Consider the following 18,759-nt stretch of genomic DNA (forward strand, 5'->3'; position numbering starts at 1 on the left):
TATCCTTGAGGAATATAACAAGAGAATGAAAGATTAATATAAAAATCTCTGTTGTAACTGAACAATTATGGATTTGAGTGATGCTGAAAATATATGTTAAATGCTATTGAAGTTTTTCATCGCACACTCTCCAGAGCAGATGCAAAGATGTGAAATTTAAAATGTTTAAAAAATTTGGATTACAGGAGAAAAGGTGCTGATTGGTTGACAATGTCAACTCTGATTGGTTGACACATTACCATGAAAAATACACTAGGAAATAATTGTCTTGCACGGCTTTAAATTTGTCTGTAAATGGCCAGAAGATCAGTACTCTTAACTTTAATCATTTAAACCATTCTAAATTTAGTGTAAGGGCATTCTAGCACATTTTTCATTGCTGAATAATGACATTAACCTAGAACACAATACAGCCTGATAGTTAAACCTTTGCCTTAAGATGTAGCAGATGAGCTCAGAGCAACACCTAAGCAAACAGGTAAAGGGAAGAATAAAAGTAGCATAACTGCATTTAATTCCTCTAAAGACAAAATAGGACATTCCATCAAGAACGTGATCTTAACACTCAGTAATTGGTTACATATGCATATTTTTGTTGAATATTAATATACATTCTTCCTCTGCTGAAGAAGAAACATCTGATCATTAATTTAACTCGTGTACCATAACATTGGGCAGATCTTGGAAGAAGCAACAGAGTAAGGTGGCAACATGAAAATTACAGAAGGTAAAGGAAAAGCTGCTCTGACCACCCAAGAGCAGGGTGGAGAGAATATATAAATAGTGAGAATTCAAGGAATGTAAAGTTCATTCTGTTGCTCTCCAGTGAACCTATCTCACGTGGTTTATACAAACACATTGCGTACTGGAATTATTCATAGTAGACATCAATGAATAGATGAGACTGATTCTGATTTTCTATTGTAATTTTAATTACCATTAATACTAATTCTGGTGCTAGGAGTGGTCTAATGCTATGGTGCAAAAAGTATTTTTACAATCAAAAGCACCACTAATAACAAAGGTGAACTGTAATTGGCAAGTACTCTCAGCAATGTAATGTAAGGCTACTATTAGAATAAAACCTTTTTCTTGCCTGCAGCATGAAGGAGGGAAGACTGTAAATTATTGCCAGGAATCTGAGAGCCAAACCCGATCCCCTCGGATCACGTTATGAGTCATAAGTTGTTTTGTTACACAGGTTTCAGGACTTTTATCCATTTGGGAACAGAAATCTGTTCCACTCTAATTACTGTGTATTTCTACGTAATTACAGAAAATATTTGGATGCATTATTTCGTGTACCTACCACTGACATATGGAGTGCCAGAAAGAAATAGAATCCGGCTGTTGGTATTTGAAGTGTTTCACAAGATAAATGCTGGCGTGTTTATGTTTCCCAAGTGCCTGGGCATTTGAATCTGGTGGCAATTTTGACATGGCAATTAGATTTCTTGTGTTGAACATTGTGGCTACCATAGCAAAAAAGATAGAACTCAGATCATTATTTAATGCAAAATCTTTAATACATTATTAGCAATTATTTCATGAATAGCTTTTGTTAATGAAGCAATTAACTATTCTTTAATGCTTTTATTTCTAAATTGCCCTTTATATTCGTTTTAGTGAAACAATTTAACATGAGTTGCAATGCAATATCTCACCCAAAATACTAACATGTCTTTCACTCTCTTAAATGCTCTCCCCTGTGATGCATTCCCATTGTCACACTTCGTAATAAGTGATTTTTTTTTGTTTCCTTGTCAAGTTACAGATAAAGTAATTATTATTATTAAAAGGCTACTCTGTGGGACTGTGTCAAAATACACATAGAGATCAGAAAAGAAACAAAGGTATCACTTTAAGTTCAAAAGTCAAGTAAGCAATCTCCACGAGACTATGGAACATGGATTTCAAATCACTGCTGTCCCTTTTTCCTTTGCTTTGGAAACTCCAGATATTGTATCTAATTAGAGAAATCTGACATTGCACTAAAAGAATGTTAACAGCCTGAGCAATTGTTTACCTGCAATTCTGAATTTAACATACTATCAAAACCCAATCACATCTCATTCAATACAAAATGGAAACCTTCCAAGAGATTTTACAGTTAGACTAACAGAACAAAAATGAAGGCTCATAAATTCATATGATTTCAAAAGATTTCCATCTGCAGGGACATCAACAGTACACAGTGTGAAGGAGCAGGATTAGAATTACACATACAGTATGTTGGATTTCTGCTTTTCATTGCACATGCACAGACAGCAGATTAAGTTACTGCCAATTTCACAGTAGTAATGACTATCATTATGACTGGAAAACCCAGACAAACATAAAAGCTGCTAATATTCTTTAAAAAAGATTTAAATTAAATTTAGATTTTGCAATATTTGTATTTAGAAAACACCACAATGTGTTGGAATAATAAGACCTTAGACCATGAGACATAGGAGCGGAAGTAAGGCCATTCGGCCCATCGAGCCCACTCTGCCATTCAATCATGGCTGACGGACATTTCAACTCCACTTACCAGCATTCTCCCCGTAGCTCTTAATTCCTGTGACATCAAGAATCTATCAATCTCTGCCTTGAAGACATTTAGCGTCCTGGCCTCCATTGCACTCTGCGGCAATGAATTCCACAGGCCCACCACTCTCTGGCTGAAGAAATGTCTCCGCATTTCTGTTCTGAATTTACCCCCTCTAATTCTAAGGCTGTGTCCACAGGTCCTAGTCTCCTCGTCTAACAGAAACAATTTCCTAGCGTCCCCTCTTTCCAAGCCATGTATTATTTTGTAAGTTTCTATTAAGTCTCCCCTTAATCTTCTAAACTCCAATGAATACAATCCCAGGATCCTCAGCCATTCCTCTTATGTTCGACCAACCATTCCAGGGATTATCCATGTGAATCTCCGCTGGACACGCTCCTGTGCCAGCATGTCCTTCCTGAGGTGTGGGGATCAAAACTGGACACAGTACTCCAAATGGGGCCTAACCAGAGCTTTATAAAATCTCAGTAGCACAACGGTGCTTTTATATTCCAACCCTCTTGAGATAAATGACAACGTTGCATTCGCTTTCTTAATCACGGACTTAACTTGCATGTTTACATTTAGAAAATCCTCGACTAGCACTCCCAGATCCCTTTGTACTTTGGCTTTACAAATTTTCTCACCGTTTAGGAAGTAGTCTATGCTTTTATTCTTTTTTCCAAAGTGCAAGACCTCGCATTTGCTCACGTTGAATTCCATCAGCCATTTCCTGGACCACTCTCCCAAACTGTCTCGATCCTTCTGCAGCCTCCCCACTTCCTCACTACTACCTGCCTGTCCACCTAACTTCGTATCATCAGCAAACTTCGCTCGAATGCCCCCAGTCCCTTCATCCAGATCATTAATATATAATGTGAACAGCTGCGGCCCCAACACTGAACCCTGTGGGACACCGCTTGTCACCGGCTGCCATTCCGAAAAAGAACCTTTTATCCCAACTCTCTGCCTTCTGTCAGACAGCCAATCCTCAATCCATACCAGTAGCTCACCTTGAACACCATGGGCCCTCACCTTGCTCAGCAGCCTCCCGTGTGGCACCTTATCAAAGGCCTTTTGGAAGTCTAGATAGACCACATCCACTGGGTTTCCCTGGTCTAACCTACTTGTCACCTTTGTTTTTTAGATTAGATTAGACTTACAGTGTGGAAACAGGCCCTTCGGCCCAACAAGTCCACACCGACCCGCCGAAGCGCAACCCACCCATACCCCTACATTTACCCCTTACCTAAGACTACGGGCAATTTAGCTTGGCCAATTCACCTGACCCGCACATCTTTGGACTGTGGGAGGAAACCGGAGCACCCGGAGGAAACCCACGCAGACACGGGGAGAACGTGCAAACTCCACACAGTCAGTCGCCTGAGTCGGGAATTGAACCCGGGTCTACAGGCGCTGTGAGGCAGCAGTGCTAACCACTGTGCCACCGTGCCGCCCACAACCTCTTCAAAGAATTCCAACAGGTTTGTCAGGCACAACCTCCCCTTACTAAATCCATGTTGACTTGTTCTAATCAGACTCTGCTCTTCCAAGAATTTAGAAACCTCATCCTTAATGATGGATTCTAGAATTTTACCAACAACCGAGGTTAGGCTAATTGGCCTATAATTTTCCATCTTTTGTCTTGATCCTTTCTTGAACAAGGAGGTTACAACAGCAATCTTCCAATCATTCGGGACTTTCCCTGACTCCAGTGACTTTTGAAAGATCTCAACCAATGCCTCCGCTATTTCCTCAGCCACCTCTCTCAGAACTCTAGGGTGTATCCCATCGGGGCCAGGAGATTTATCAATTTTAAGACCTTTTAGCCTTTCTAGCACTTTCTCTTTTGTAATGGCAACCATACTCAACTCAGCCCCCTGACTCCCTTTAATTGTTGGGATATTATTCATGTCTTCCACTGTGAAGACTAATGCAAAGTACTTGTTAAGTTCTCCTGCTATTTCTTTATCTCCCATCACTAGGCTTCCAGCGTCAGTTTGAAGTGGCCCAATGTCTACTTTTGCCTGTCATTTGTTTCTTATGTATTGAAAGAAACTTTTACTATCATTTCTAATATTACTGGCTAGCCTACCTTCATATTTGATCCTCTCCTTCCTTGTTTCTCTCTTTGTTATCCTCTGTTTGTTTTTGTAGCCTTCCCAATCTTCTGATTTCCCACTGCTCTTGGCCACTTTATAGGATCTCTCTTTTTCCTTAATACATTTGCTGACTTCCTTTGTCAGCCATGGCAGTCTAATCCCTCCCTGGATAATCTTTCTTTTCTTGGGGATGAACCTCTGTACAGTGTCCTCAATTATACCCACAAACTCCTGCCATTTTTGCTCTACTGTCTTCCCCGCTAGTCTCTGCTTCCAGTCTATTTTTGTCAGTTCCTCTCTCATGCCCTCATAATTACCTTTATTTAACTGTAACACCCTTACATCCGATTTTGCCTTCTCTCTTTCAAACTGCAGACTAAACTCTACCATATTATGATCGCTGCTTCCTAAGGGTTCCCTTACTTTAAGATCTTTTATAAAGTCTGGTTCATTACAAAGCACTAGGTCCAGAGTAGCCTGCTCCCTTGTGGGCTCCATGACAAGCTGTTCCAAAAAGCCATCCTGTAAGCATTCCATGAATTCCCTTTCTTTGGATCCATTAGCAACATTATTTACCCAGTCCACCTGCATATTGAAGTCTCCCATGATCACCGTGACCTTGCCTTTCTGACATGCCTTCTCTATTTCCCAGTACATGTTGCACCCCTGGTCCTGACCACTGTTAGGAGGTCTGTACATAACTCCCATTATGGTTTTTTTGCCTTTGTGGTTCCTCAATTCCACCCACACAGACTCCACATCATCTGACGCTTGTCAATACAATTCAATATGCAACTATCTTATTGAAAGTCAGTTGTTCAACTCATTAAAGTGGGAACAGGGTACTGACTTGGATGATCAACCATGATCATAATGAATGGTGGAGTTGACTTGAAGGGCCAAATGGCTTATTCCTACTCCTTTATGTTCTACGTTTCTCAACATAGCAGCTATATTTCACCAGCATAATCTTAAAACCAGGCATGGGATAATCTGTTTTCTGATTATGGATCTTGATGAGGAGACCAAGAAAACTTCCTTGTCTTCAGTTATACCATTCTTAATATTCATCAAAGCAGCATATGGTGCCTCTTTTATTCTACATTGTGAGAACAGTAGATCCAATTGTGCAACACTCCTCAGTATTGCACTCCTTATTTGTGCTCCTATCTTACTGTATGGCCCCAAAACTTTGGTGCGGAGAAGTGAGAATGCTACCAATTCGACAGGGACTTTGGAATAAAGGTTTCTTTGAACAGTATTGTAATAAGTTATTTATTTATCATAAATTAAGGGGAGACATAAGGAAATAAAATGCATTAATCATTGGTCAATGTTTATGTATAATCCTATTTTTTGCGGTATCTAATGCCCTTTGCACTGTTTTTGATGACAGCTAAACTTGTCAAACAAAACCTTTATTTGTTACCTACATTGATTTTGAATGTTCTGTTAATTGTTAATATATCTTTATTTGAACTTAGCAACTGCAAGTCAACCTCAAGCTGTATTCTGAGGAGAATAACTTTATTACCTTGGTTCATTGTGACATATCTGAAAACATACAACCTAATTACAATTGTTATGTTTTCTAATACAAGAAACTCTTTTAATAACATTAAGGAACTCCTGAATTAATAACACAAACTAATTGACAGCAATCTGCACACTTGTGTCAAATTAAACTTTTGGATTCGAACACTTCTATGATGAACAATGAATACAATGGCTCATCTATTCATGCTTAACACATCTGCTGCGACACTTCCATGATCTGCTAACTCATTCATCTATACTCACCTGTTTATAGCGATGTGCCAATAGATTCTGTTGTGTAATGACAAGAGGGCAGCAGGAGAAAGATCCTAAATTAATCTTTTTAAAAAGCTATTTCGTCTTGACTAACTTTATTCTATGAACACTTTTCTGGACTGACAATAGGGCTACCCCAGATTGCGTAATGCCTGTTGACTACAATTTCTGTTAGGTTCTGATTAGCAGTAACTAGGGGACAAAGGTTTACATCCTCGACGTGGAATAACACACATCTTGCATTGTATAGACATTCCAATGAAGAGAACACAAAGCAACCTCGGACAAGATGTCTGTGTCTGGAGATTGAAACACATTATGACAGAGATAGCAGTAATAGCCACCACAGTTAGCTGCTACAAAACAAAATGGATTTTGATGAAGACCTTCAAAACTCACCTCATTAACTAAAGTAACTCAACCTGAAACCCCAGTCATGTGACTGAAACTGTTGGGCTTTGATCAGCTTCCATTAAACAGTTTTGACTCCTTTAGTCAGTCTGCTTGTAACACCAGATGACAGTAGCTCCAGTCTTAGCAAATGGAAATTCCCATTTCTGGGAATAATCCTTGCTTTTTGCCTGAAAATGAACCAATTCCCTATTTACAATTGCTATGCCTTCAACTTTTTAAAGAAAAAAATCATTCACAGAATGTGGATATCACTAGCATTTATTATCTATCCCAACTGCATTTTGATTGCATCTGAACTGCAAAACAGAACTCTGCGTATAGCCAACTGAATGAATCTCCAGTACACACTAAGTTATTGGACTCCCTTAATTCATATGAGCTAATGGCAATACATTTGCTTTAAAGTTATTTGTAATTTGTAACTATTCTCCTTTCTATTCTCTTTCTTCCTTGGATAGCTATGCATTTCCCTGGGATTTGGCTGTTAATAAACATTACATTGCCTGTATCCTTATGAATTTGTCATGAGTTTTTTTTTACCAAAATGGACTTCGCAAACAGGATTTTGAGAAACACACCACCACCCATTATAAAAGCTATAAATCACTTTTCTTATGTACAGAAGAGAGGAACCATAAAAATAAATCTGTTCACCTCTGCTTCTCGTCTGTGGACAATAGAAATAATAGACTGGATTTTAGCAAAATTTGGCTCGGTGCAAATATCAGGGAGTTCCACGGATGTTTTCTCTCTGTGAGCTCTAGTGAGTTCTCATGTATTTCTCTGCTGCTCACCTCATTATATATGTACCGCAACCCTGTGGCATTGTTCTGGTGCTTTCGTTTGTTCACCAGTGATGAAGGTATGCGCTGTGATCTTCTTGGATTTGCACTACCAGCGCCATTTCTAAGGCACAGGCCAAACACTGTCAACCAGAAATAACCCTTCATTGTAGTTTAGTGGGAATGGAGCAAAAAGGCAAAGCTTCTGAGAACACTTTGTTGACACAGGTAATACTTCATTGCAAACAGAACCTCACATTCATAAACGTATTGCCTCTTTCCATCATCAGCTGTATGATTGACTGTCATAGTAACAGCAGCTACAAAAATGAAGCTATAGAGACTACCTATCCTAAGCAACAGGCCAGGTTAGAAGACTATCTAAGGGAGGGCTACTATTGCCCTGAGATCCTGCGTAGCATGACATTTCTGCTCAATGTGGGAGCAACACATGCTGGCAAGCCTTCAAACAGCTGATAATATTTCTTCAATTGAACAATAGGAAAAGCAAAGATAAACAAATAGAAAAGTTACACTTATTTCTGGCAATAAACAGAAGCTGCTTGCCTTTCAAAGAACAACAAATTTACGGTCAACGAAATATAACTTCTACCTGTTCGTATCTATTGGCAGCAGACATCAATTAAGTCCTGGCTGAGCCCAATGTTGAGCCCAATGTTGCAATGCTTTGTCATGCAGAAGGTGATGCTCCTCCTGCTCAATGTCCTCCTGTTCCTCCTTGGAAAATGACTGCCACTCTCCCAGCTTTTCAGCATCCATCATACCCTCTCTTTGCTTGCTTCAACTGTGTAGGGAGCAACATGTTAGGATTATGTGGAACAGAGTTGACTGTAAGGACACCCCATCCTGATTGACGCATCACACCCCTCATCTTTGGCAGGTCTATTATCTGCTGCACCGTAGACTTGATGGAGAAATGGGCTGCATTGTATCAAGGCATTAGGGTTATGTAACTAAGTCATTAGTCATGGTTGCAGAAAAAAGCCCTTATTTCCCAGTAATCATTCTGATAAGGTGTCCAACCCTTGAAATGAAGCAGGAACATGAGAGTTATCAAGGAGATAGGCATCATGGTACCTCCCAGGGTATTTGGCACAGACCTCGAAACTGTCATACAGATGAGGACATTTTGGCAAAGCCTATTGCCCAGGCTGTAGCAGTGATCTCATTTTGGGAAAATAAGATGCAATGGTGTGATCTGAGGATTGAGAAGTCCTACACTGAGCGAAAATAGATCATTGGAAGCAGCCAACTGCATTAAAACATAGCACAGCCATCACCTTGATGGCCTATGGAATATGATTGTCACCCTTTCCCCTTCAAGTTACAAACGTGTTCCACTAGGTTATACAATTCGGTTACGGTGTTTTGGGACATCCTCATTCTGCAATAGCAATGTGCACCTCATTCATCTGGAGGAAATGCCATTAAGGTCAACAAATCAAGGCCTCATACAGCTCTTTCATATCCTCAGGGGAATTCCAACTGCAACAGCTGAGGAGACTGTTCAGCAGCCAATGGAGGTTGCTCTGGTCTGTGCTTACTGATGCATTTGTTCCTCCTCAATGTCTCTACGGCTGCATTGCATTGCAGCCATGAGAACACGGCCAGGATTACAGAAACCTTACCTCAGCACCACCTCACCTCCTCCACATCACTCAAGAAAGGCAATCATGTATAGAAGGGCACATTGTCAAGTGCATCTAGTTCAAGGTGAGAGGAAATCAGTTCCATACCATAGTATAGCCCCTGAGGCTTTGGACTGTCTTTGTGAATTGTGGCCCACAGGTGACATTTCAAAGATTGGCTGCAATTATTTCTGCTTCATCAAAATGACTATTACCAATTTGTAAGCACTAATAATATGAGGATTGCTTGTTTTTGCCATAGTTGGTCACTAACCTGAAGGACTGTATGATTACAGATACTTTCAATTTGTATTGTATAAATGCTGAATAATGCAATGTCCCTTGAAAAGCCTCAGGTCACTCACAAGAAAAGCTGACACCCTCAGGCAGCAAAAGAATGTACTCCACCAACACTGGGTGTGGTGGCAGCCATTTTTTTTATTTTCATTGCGCATTTGCAAGTCAGATGAGTCTGAAACGCAGTGCAGGTCTCGCTTCTCAGACTGAATCACTCAGCTCATTAATCTAGGTGTCTCCCCAAATCTTTGTGTTCCTTTCTTTCTTGCTGATCCATCAGTCCCAGACACTCCCAAATATGGGAGTGGATATGGGCCAAAGACAGGTATATGGATTAGGCCACAGGTCAAATGATCTCATTATATGGTGGAACTGCCTCAGAAGTCTACTCCTGTTCCTATCTCCCAACCTTACGTCCTGAGTCCAGGCCTAGTCACGCCAAGCACTGTCAGCCCATTGAAGCCAATGTAGTGTTGACCATTATTTACACCATCTCTCACAAGAACCCTGCCCTCCAATGCTCTACCGTTTGCAATTTTTAAAGACTGCGTTCCTCCGTGTTTTAATTATTATTGCCTCTAAGTTCCAACATGCTGCTTCCATTCCCCATAATTGACTTCCCCAAATTGCCCATAACAACAGCAGCCCTCAACGGCCACTATTCTTTGGTGAGCAGACTCCCAGTATTGATTGTGACACACCCCTCTGACTGACTTAAAAGGGCAGTTTGGACTGATAGGTGACCAAAATTCTAACTGCTCAAAGTACGGATCTACCATCAATCCTGAGCTGGTCAAACTGGACCTCAGGACTGATTTGGCTGATTCCCCAGACAGTAATGTTGTGGAATCCCTGTCCCTGACTGACAATTGTGTGCAAGTACTGGGCTGAGAGCGGACCTGCACAGACTGTGGTGGAACCCACTGACGTACAGCCGTATCCCTTGACTTGGCTGAGGATCGCTCTTCTTAGACGTTGACATATGGCTATTTCGCTAAAACATGTTCGATGTGTTTGCCTCATAAGCTAGTGACCCAGTAATTAAGTGTGCTATTGATGGAAGATTGCAACTAATCATATGAAACAGACTTTTTGAATAATGTGATTTTCTTTTGATTACACACCTATGAAGTGCTTCAAGATCAATTTCCACACTGAAGCGCAGCATAAATTAAGTTGTTGATTATTACATTATATCACGAGCCTATGAAACATGTCGCTTCTAACCTTCTAACTGCTTCAAGATAAAATCAAACTGCACCATGAATCCACCACTATTTTCCCAATGCAACAAGAATTTCTATTTAACCTAGTAATTTATACTGGCTTGAAACAGAAAAGATAATTCCATTTACGACATGCCTTTCAAAGTATTAATAAGAAAACATACAATCAGATTATTGTATTCAATAGCAGAAAATGGGAGACAATATCTCTGCAGAATTATGTATTGACCACCTCTCACTTTATGAAGTAGGGGCTCTCATTATGAAAGAACTTATCCAGAAAGATGGCTGAAAATAAACTTGAGAAACTGTATCAAACCAAGCTCTTTTTGATATTTTCAGGGCACAAAAGGTACAAAGGCTGATCCAAATCACAAATGGTATCCATTATCAGTGATAAATTAAAATTCTCAGTGTGGAATGAAAGACAGTGCAAATAATATGCTTAAGGAAATTATGCCACCTTTATCTGTTTTGATATGAAACCTTTACAGTCTGTGCTTTCTTGATGTATATTCAATATATGAAATCATTGCCAAAAACTATTCTTCTTCAATAATGCTCTCTATCTCCCCATTTTTAATTGAAAAATTACAATAATAATTTGGCCTGGACTTTGTAACCAGTAGTGAAGCTGTGGCACTAATCATTAGCCCCAAAACAAAATTGCCTGCAAACATCTAGCTATCTTGCAGCAAGGTTTTCCTTTTCTGAGGCCAGGTCAAATTTAGTTCCACGTCGGGGGACCGCCAAGTATGCACTGACAGAGATGTCAATAAGTAAGGCAAACAGCCAATATACAGTAATGAGGTACTCTGACAGGTGGCAAACCAAGAAGTTAAAGTCCCTAAAACCTTTTAATATTCATGTCAAATTTCAGATATTAAAATGAATGATTATGATTGGATTGAGCTGGGAGCGAAAAATAAAGAAGACCTCAATAGTGCATCCTTGTGGAAAAACAAAGACTCTCTGACAGCATTTTCTGATGTCTGCATCAATATACATGTACACATTCCTGAATAACTATTCAATGGTATAACTATTCTGACAGATTTTCAAACATTGTGATTGCAAAATCCAGCCAATTATCTTTTATCTCTATATTTGGTAACTTGATGTCAGAATGGAGTCCTCTTGAAAGAAACATGTTTAAGTGTTTTTGAACCAAATTAATTTAATTACATTCTTGAACTATTAATAAGCTTAATATAGTCCAATATCACATGTATAAAGTCTTTTTAATATAAAAAAATCCAAAGATGTTTCACAGGAATCATCCAATAAGAGATGCCTAACCAAGAACAAAGAGGACTTAAGATTCAGCAGATCATCATGTTACTGCTAATCTCAAAATGTTGGTTCTTATTATTGTTCATAATTTCCTCTCTCTTAAGGAAAGACTCTGGAGGCAGTCCAGAGAAAGTTCACTAGCCAGATCTCAGGTACAGAGGGATTGGCTTATGAAGAGGAGTCGAGTAGATTGGGCCTGTACTCGCTGTAATATAGAAACATCAGGTGACCTTATTGAAACATACAAGATTCTTCATAGACTTGACATGGTAGATGCTGAGAGATTGTCCCATAAGGGGAAACAGTCTAGGGCCAGAGGGCATGATCTCAGAATAAGAGGATCACACAATTAAGATAGAGACAATGAGGAATTTCTTCTCTCAGAGGGTTATGAATTTGTGGGCATTCTTTTTGCAGAAGGCTGGCAAGGCTGTGCCATTAAATATATTCAAGGTTGAGATAGACAGATTTTTTACCAGTAAGGGAATCAGAGGTTACGGTGAAAATAGAGTTGAGGATTATCAGATGATCAGATTGCGGCAGCACGGTGAGGGGGGGGGGGGGGGCAGCATGGTGGCACAGCGGTTAGCACAGTTGCCTCACAGCACCAGGGACCCGGGTTCAAGTCCAGCCTCGGATGACTGTCTGTATGGAGTTTACACATTCTCTCCATGTCTGCGTGGGTTTCCTGGGTGCTCCGGTTTCCTCCCACAATCCAAAGGATGTGCAGGTCAGGTGAATTGGCCATGCTAAATTGCCCATAGTGTCAGGTGCCTTAGTCAGGGATAAATATAGGGTAGGGGAATGGGTCTGGGTGGGTTATTCTTCAGAGGGTCGTGTGGACTTGTTGGGCCGAAGGGCCTGTTTCCATACTGTAGGGATTTGAATCGAATTGAATCTAATCTAATTAGTCATGATCTCAATGAATGGCAAAGCAGATTGAATGGACTGAATGACCTACTTCTGCTCCTATGTCTTATCATCTAAAGATTTATTTTCCTTCATCTGTTACTGAGAGGAATGATTCAGCACTGCTTGGAGGAGCTGGCAACCCTTTTGCACCTCTGCCAAAATGCACATAGAAGCAGTAATGGTGGGTAAAGGGGCCAACATAATCAAGCCCATTTTGAAGATGCACACCCTTTGATAAGAGTAACTGTGTACTGTTCAGGTCACAAGGCCCAAGGTCAATTTCTCTTGTCTGACCTGATAACTCAGATCCCAAATACATTGTCAACGCAATCAAGATTAGCTTATTCAATGCACACCATGATATGATGAATATGAAATTTCAGTCACATTTCTAATAAATAGTTTTCACATTTTTCATATCAATTACAGGAGATTAGTATGTATTTTAAGTTTTAATAATTGACATGCCAGGATATTCAGAATAGATAAGCCACTTCTGACAAGATTCTAATATTAAATCGAATGAATCAAACATTCTTTCCATGCAAACAAACCTATCAAGACAATCTGTCAGATCCTAGCCTTCCTTTCTGGTCTGATCTGAAGAATTTTGTTCAAATCTTTTTGAAATGACAATTATTGCAATCCCTTCATTAGCAAGTAGTTATTTACTACTCCCTTTGACCGGTCACATTTCTAGCTTTTTCCAGTAGTGATGAAAGCTCACTGGTCTGAAATGTCTTTCTTTTCTGTTCTTTTTTCTCTACAGATGTGATCAGACCTGCTGAGTTTTTCCAGGCAGAATGTTTCCAGTTTCCGTTAACCTGTTCTGCTAAGTCAGATGGATGATGCACCCTCTATCATGGCTCACAGCAACCTTTCTCACACAATATTCTGTTCTTCACTTCATTAATTATACAACTGTTCTCTTCAGTGCCCTTCGCATAGAGTCATAGAGTTATACAGCATGAAAACAGACTCTTTGGCCAAACTCATCCATCTTGAATAGATATCCTAAATTAATCTAGTCCCATTTGCCAGCAATTGGCCTATATCTCTCTAAACTCATCCTATTTGTGTACCCACCAGAAGCCTTTAAATGCTGCCTCCACCACCTCCTCTGGCAGCTCATTCCATATCCTCTGCGTGAAAAAGTTGCCACTCGGTCACTTTTAAGTCTTTCCCATCTCACCTTAAACCTATGCCCTCTAGTCTTGGACACCCATACCCTGGGGAAAAGATTTTGGCTATTCACCCTATCGATGCCCCTTACGATTTTATAAACCTCAATGAGGTTACCCCTCAGGCTCTGACTTTCCAGGGAAAATGGCCCCAGCCAGTCTTTCCCTGTTGCTCAAACCCTTAAATTCTGGCAACATCCTTGTAAATCATTTCTGAACCCTTTCAAGTTTAACAAAATCTTTCCTGTAGAATGGAGACCAGAATTGAACGCAGTGTTCTAAAAGTGACCGAACCAATGTCCTGTATAGCCATCCTGTCTACTAGGGACTCCACTTTCAAGGAACTATACACCTCATGGAATTCTCGTGGAATTGCATGGCAGGAGAGGTTGAGGCTTTTACCACTTCCACAACCTCTCAGCGTTCCTGGACTGACTGTTCCGGACAGCCCTCACTGAGCATAGCCTAAACTGACCTAACGTTTCCACAGCACACCAACTAACCCAACTGTAATCTTCTGACGGGCCCACTCCCAGGGATAGAAAGATAGGGATCCCCACACTTTGATAGGACCAAAAGCTTGCCTGACTGACTGTGGTCAATCCCTGGACTGGAATTGGATGGATCACTTGACTGACTGCGACACCCAGACTGATTGCAGACCCCCTTCACCTCAGGAAGGACTGCATCTCTTTGCTTTTCCAGCATGGCCATTTGCTTGAAGTACAGACAGTGAGTTTGCCACATAAGTTGCTGGTACATTCGGCACACATGATGTTGCAGTAGCTAACAGCCATACAACAACACGTGCAGCTACTTGACTGTTCAGTACTCCCTTCTGCAACAAGTTTTCTCTTCCTCTGTATTAAAATGTAATGCAAGTCAGAGGGCTAGCAGTAGTTACTGAGTGCTGATGAACCTGTGCAGTAAAAATAATGTGAAAAATACTGAAGCTGGCACCTCTTAATAAGCGCAAAGTGAGTGAGTACTTAGAAAGCAAACTACAAGCCTTAAGATTTGTCCTGTGTATATGCCTGAGGTATGTATGTGCCCCTGCACCCAAAGTGATCTGACAGATACATGCAAGTTATAGGCATTCCTGACCTCCAAAGCGAAGTGTTGAAAGGCTAAAGTGATGTGAGAGTTTGAGCAAGAGCAGGCATAACAATATGATGAGACTGGTTATTTGCTGATGCCAACTTGCGTGGATGAAGGGTCAAGGAGGATAATGGAACACACAGTTGGGTGATGGCTAGGACAAGTAAACAACAAGTCGTGGTCACGAGGTATCTACTCTGAATTAGAATTAGAATGAGGTTTTACTCTGATCTGCAGTATAGCAATTACTGCATGTCTAGATTCTCAGGAAAGGACAGAATTGAAAGTGACATATAACTGAGGTGAGCTGAGGTATGAATAAGATGCAAACACATGGAAAGAAGGTAGCCACCATTTAATAGCAAAATTTTCAAGTTGCTATTTACAGCCAAAATAAAGAAAAGGAAGATGTTCTGATTATTTTCACACTTGCTGTATTTTCAAAATTTTCTTGCCCTTGTCTCAGGGAAGAGAAAATTCTGCCAAGATCTCAGATTTCCATCAACCACAGCATTTTGGGTTTGTGTCCGATAAAGCCTTCTGAAGGAGGGGTGCTCAGAGTTGCTCACAGTACTGATCAGCTAACTACTGTCGTTAATGTGAAATTTGAGGGGAAGAGTATGGGGGAAAGGTATGGTCAGTTGAAATTATGGATACAATTATTTATGAAGAAACTGAATTACATTTTTAGTAGTATCCTCAGCAGTGATTGAACTACATGGAACATGAATTTCAAAGTGTAAATCAATAAAGCACTTATGTTGTTCAAGTTACAAAACCAATTCATAATCTTGAAAGGAGCACAACAGGCAATCATAGAATGTGAGTTAGCAATTCAATTAAAGAAGAATGGTTGTGTATTTGCAGTCACTTCTGAAGAGACTTACTGATAATAGATTGGCATGAATGATGAATTACAAGTATGCTGAAGTAAATGAATAGATTAAGTTGCTCCTGGCAACAAAACTCTTTACAATGATCAAAAAGGAAATGTCTATAATCAGCTTGTTTTAAACATTATCTATAATTATTATTTAAATATACAACATGTTCTGTTTAATGAAAAGTGCATTTTACTAACCTGTACACAGAGTATCTTGGTGCTGGCTACCTTTTACTGAACAGGTGAAAACATTTCCTTTCTAAGTGAAGAACTAAGTCAGCAGCGACAAGTAGATAAACTAGTTTGTCAAGAACACTTGATCAGGAAAGGGAAAAAGCACCCAGACAATTTGCGAAATAAGTACAACAATGAATGATATGTTGCATAGTACTGTCTAGATTTTTAAAAATAAATGAAGCACTAATACATGTGCTGGTACTAAACAAAAAAAATTCTGAAGAAGGGTCACTGGACCTGAAAAATTAACTCTGCTTTCTCTCCACAGATGCTGCCATACCTGTTGAGTTTTTCCAGCTATTTCTGATTTTATTGATATTTTGGTACTACCTGTTCTTTCTTTAAGACGTTTAATGCACTAATTAGTAACAACTGAGGAATTTTGATGCGGAAGATACCCTGAGGGGTTTTGGTGTGTTGTATTTTGATACATAATTAAACTAGATCTTTGACGTATTAGCAGTTTCTCACCGTGGAAAGCACGCGATATTTTGCATAATGGCACAAAGCGACATTCTCTTAAATCTCAGCATTGCTCAGTCAGTAACACTTCTCTCTGACAGAGTCATGTCCCAGTCGACAGATTTCAGCACATAATCTAGGCCATCACCTCAGTGCAGCATTCAGGCATTTTCTTTCAGATGAAAGATTAAACAAAGGACCTATTTGCTCTCTCAGGTAGGTATTAAAAATCCCAAAGCAATATTTAAAAGCAGTGGAATCCTCTCTGATGTTCTAGCCAATACCTGTCATTCAACAAAGATCTAATACTGATAAAACCAATAAAATTAATACTACAGTTACTGGAAATTTGAAAACAGAAAATGCTGGGAACACATTGCAAGTCAGGCAGATTCCGGCTCCAAACCAGATTTTAAATTCCAAGTTAATGTCTTCTTATGAAAATTGATACAAAGGATCAGCCCATTACTGAATTACTGTTTGTGAGACTTTGCTATTTGTATACATTAGCTATGGTCTTTCCTATTTTACAATACTTCTTATATTTCAACAATAAACTTAATTAGCACTGAAGTGATTTTAATGTCCTGAGGTGATCGGAGGTGCTACATGGATTGCTTTCTTTCCATTTTAAATGCTTAAGCGTAGTAATCAATTTGAGTTGTCCCAAGACAAACCTGATATTTGCTATCAGGCCTAATTTATATGTGACTGCTGAGTTGCATGACTAACGGCATTCTTGAGTCAATCCAGACAGAGGATGATAAACAATTAGGAGACAGATGAATATCAATGAGGATAGATAGTCACAATGAGGAAATAACTGGGAAGGGCAAAGCAGAGATATGTGACACTGCAGTGAATTGGAAAGAATGCTACTGAATCTCCAGCTTCCACAGCCAACTTAGTCATGGGGTCATCATCTTCTCAAAAGTGTTGACTGCCATCGAGCTTCAACTCCCTCCTGTGCTGACCCTATACATTTCTCATAGGTTAACTGAATCCAGTCCACTATCTCCATCATCCATTTTCCCCTCTGCTTCCTTTTTCTATTTTTCTGTCTATCTTTTCTTCCAATAAACTTCCTTGCTGACCACCTGCTCTCACAATGTGATCAAATTATACCACAAGGGGCTGGTATGCTCAGTGTAGCTGGCTTACAATGTAGAGTAACATGAACAGTGTGGGTTCAATTCCTGCACTGGCTGAAATTACAATGAAGATCTCTTCTCAATCTCTCCACTCACCGGAGGTGTGGTGATCGTCAGGTGAAATCATCACCAGTCACCTCTCTCTCTAATAAAAGTACACCCTATGGTCTGGTAAGACTATGGTGAATTCACCTTTTTGTCTCTTTTTGATGTGGTGCACTAATTCCTTTTTACAGCTACCTCCAAATTCAACCAATATCTTTTGAACAAATGTGCCTTAGATACTTTTAATCAATCTGTTCAGTCAGGTTACAACACACCTCTGGAGTAGGTGACACTTGAAACCTTGCCTTCTGGCTTAGAGATGGGGATATTACCACAAGAACCATAAACTTGCCTTGATGAATTCCACCTGTCCCTTAATTAAGTCCTGTTTAGATTGAGATTTCCAAAACATAACTGATTCGTATTGTTATATTCAAAGCAGCCCAAATTTGCAAAAGGATTTCCAAGTAAGCTAAGGTCACATAACTGCATGTTCATAGATATAAGATACATGATGCCTCTTTTTCTGCCTTTATTAACATGGTGGGTGATGCACTTTCACTTAATAATCTTTATGTATCCTTTCTGCCATATTGGATCCTTAGATCACAGTTTTACACTAACCAAATAGCCGCTGAATATCCAGGCCATTGCTTTGATGGTTCTTGTTCACACCTTTTGGAAT

At 39.8% G+C, this 18,759-nt stretch overlaps 1 protein-coding gene across 1 annotated transcript in view; it reads right to left on the reverse strand.

The window, feature by feature from the left end:
• The window catches only part of card14 (caspase recruitment domain family, member 14), a 96,522-nt gene extending 80,089 nt beyond the window's left edge, over window positions 1–16,433 (reverse strand). The window contains exon 1 of the mRNA XM_060844905.1: window positions 16,378–16,433. The gene's annotated coding sequence lies outside the window, so the exon portion shown is untranslated. The remainder of the gene's footprint in view (window positions 1–16,377) is intronic.
• Between the last annotated feature and the right edge of the window lie 2,326 nt (window positions 16,434–18,759).

Source organism: Hemiscyllium ocellatum, chromosome 25 (genome assembly GCF_020745735.1).
Source record: "Hemiscyllium ocellatum isolate sHemOce1 chromosome 25, sHemOce1.pat.X.cur, whole genome shotgun sequence".
In the NCBI taxonomy this organism is placed as follows: domain Eukaryota; kingdom Metazoa; phylum Chordata; class Chondrichthyes; order Orectolobiformes; family Hemiscylliidae; genus Hemiscyllium; species Hemiscyllium ocellatum.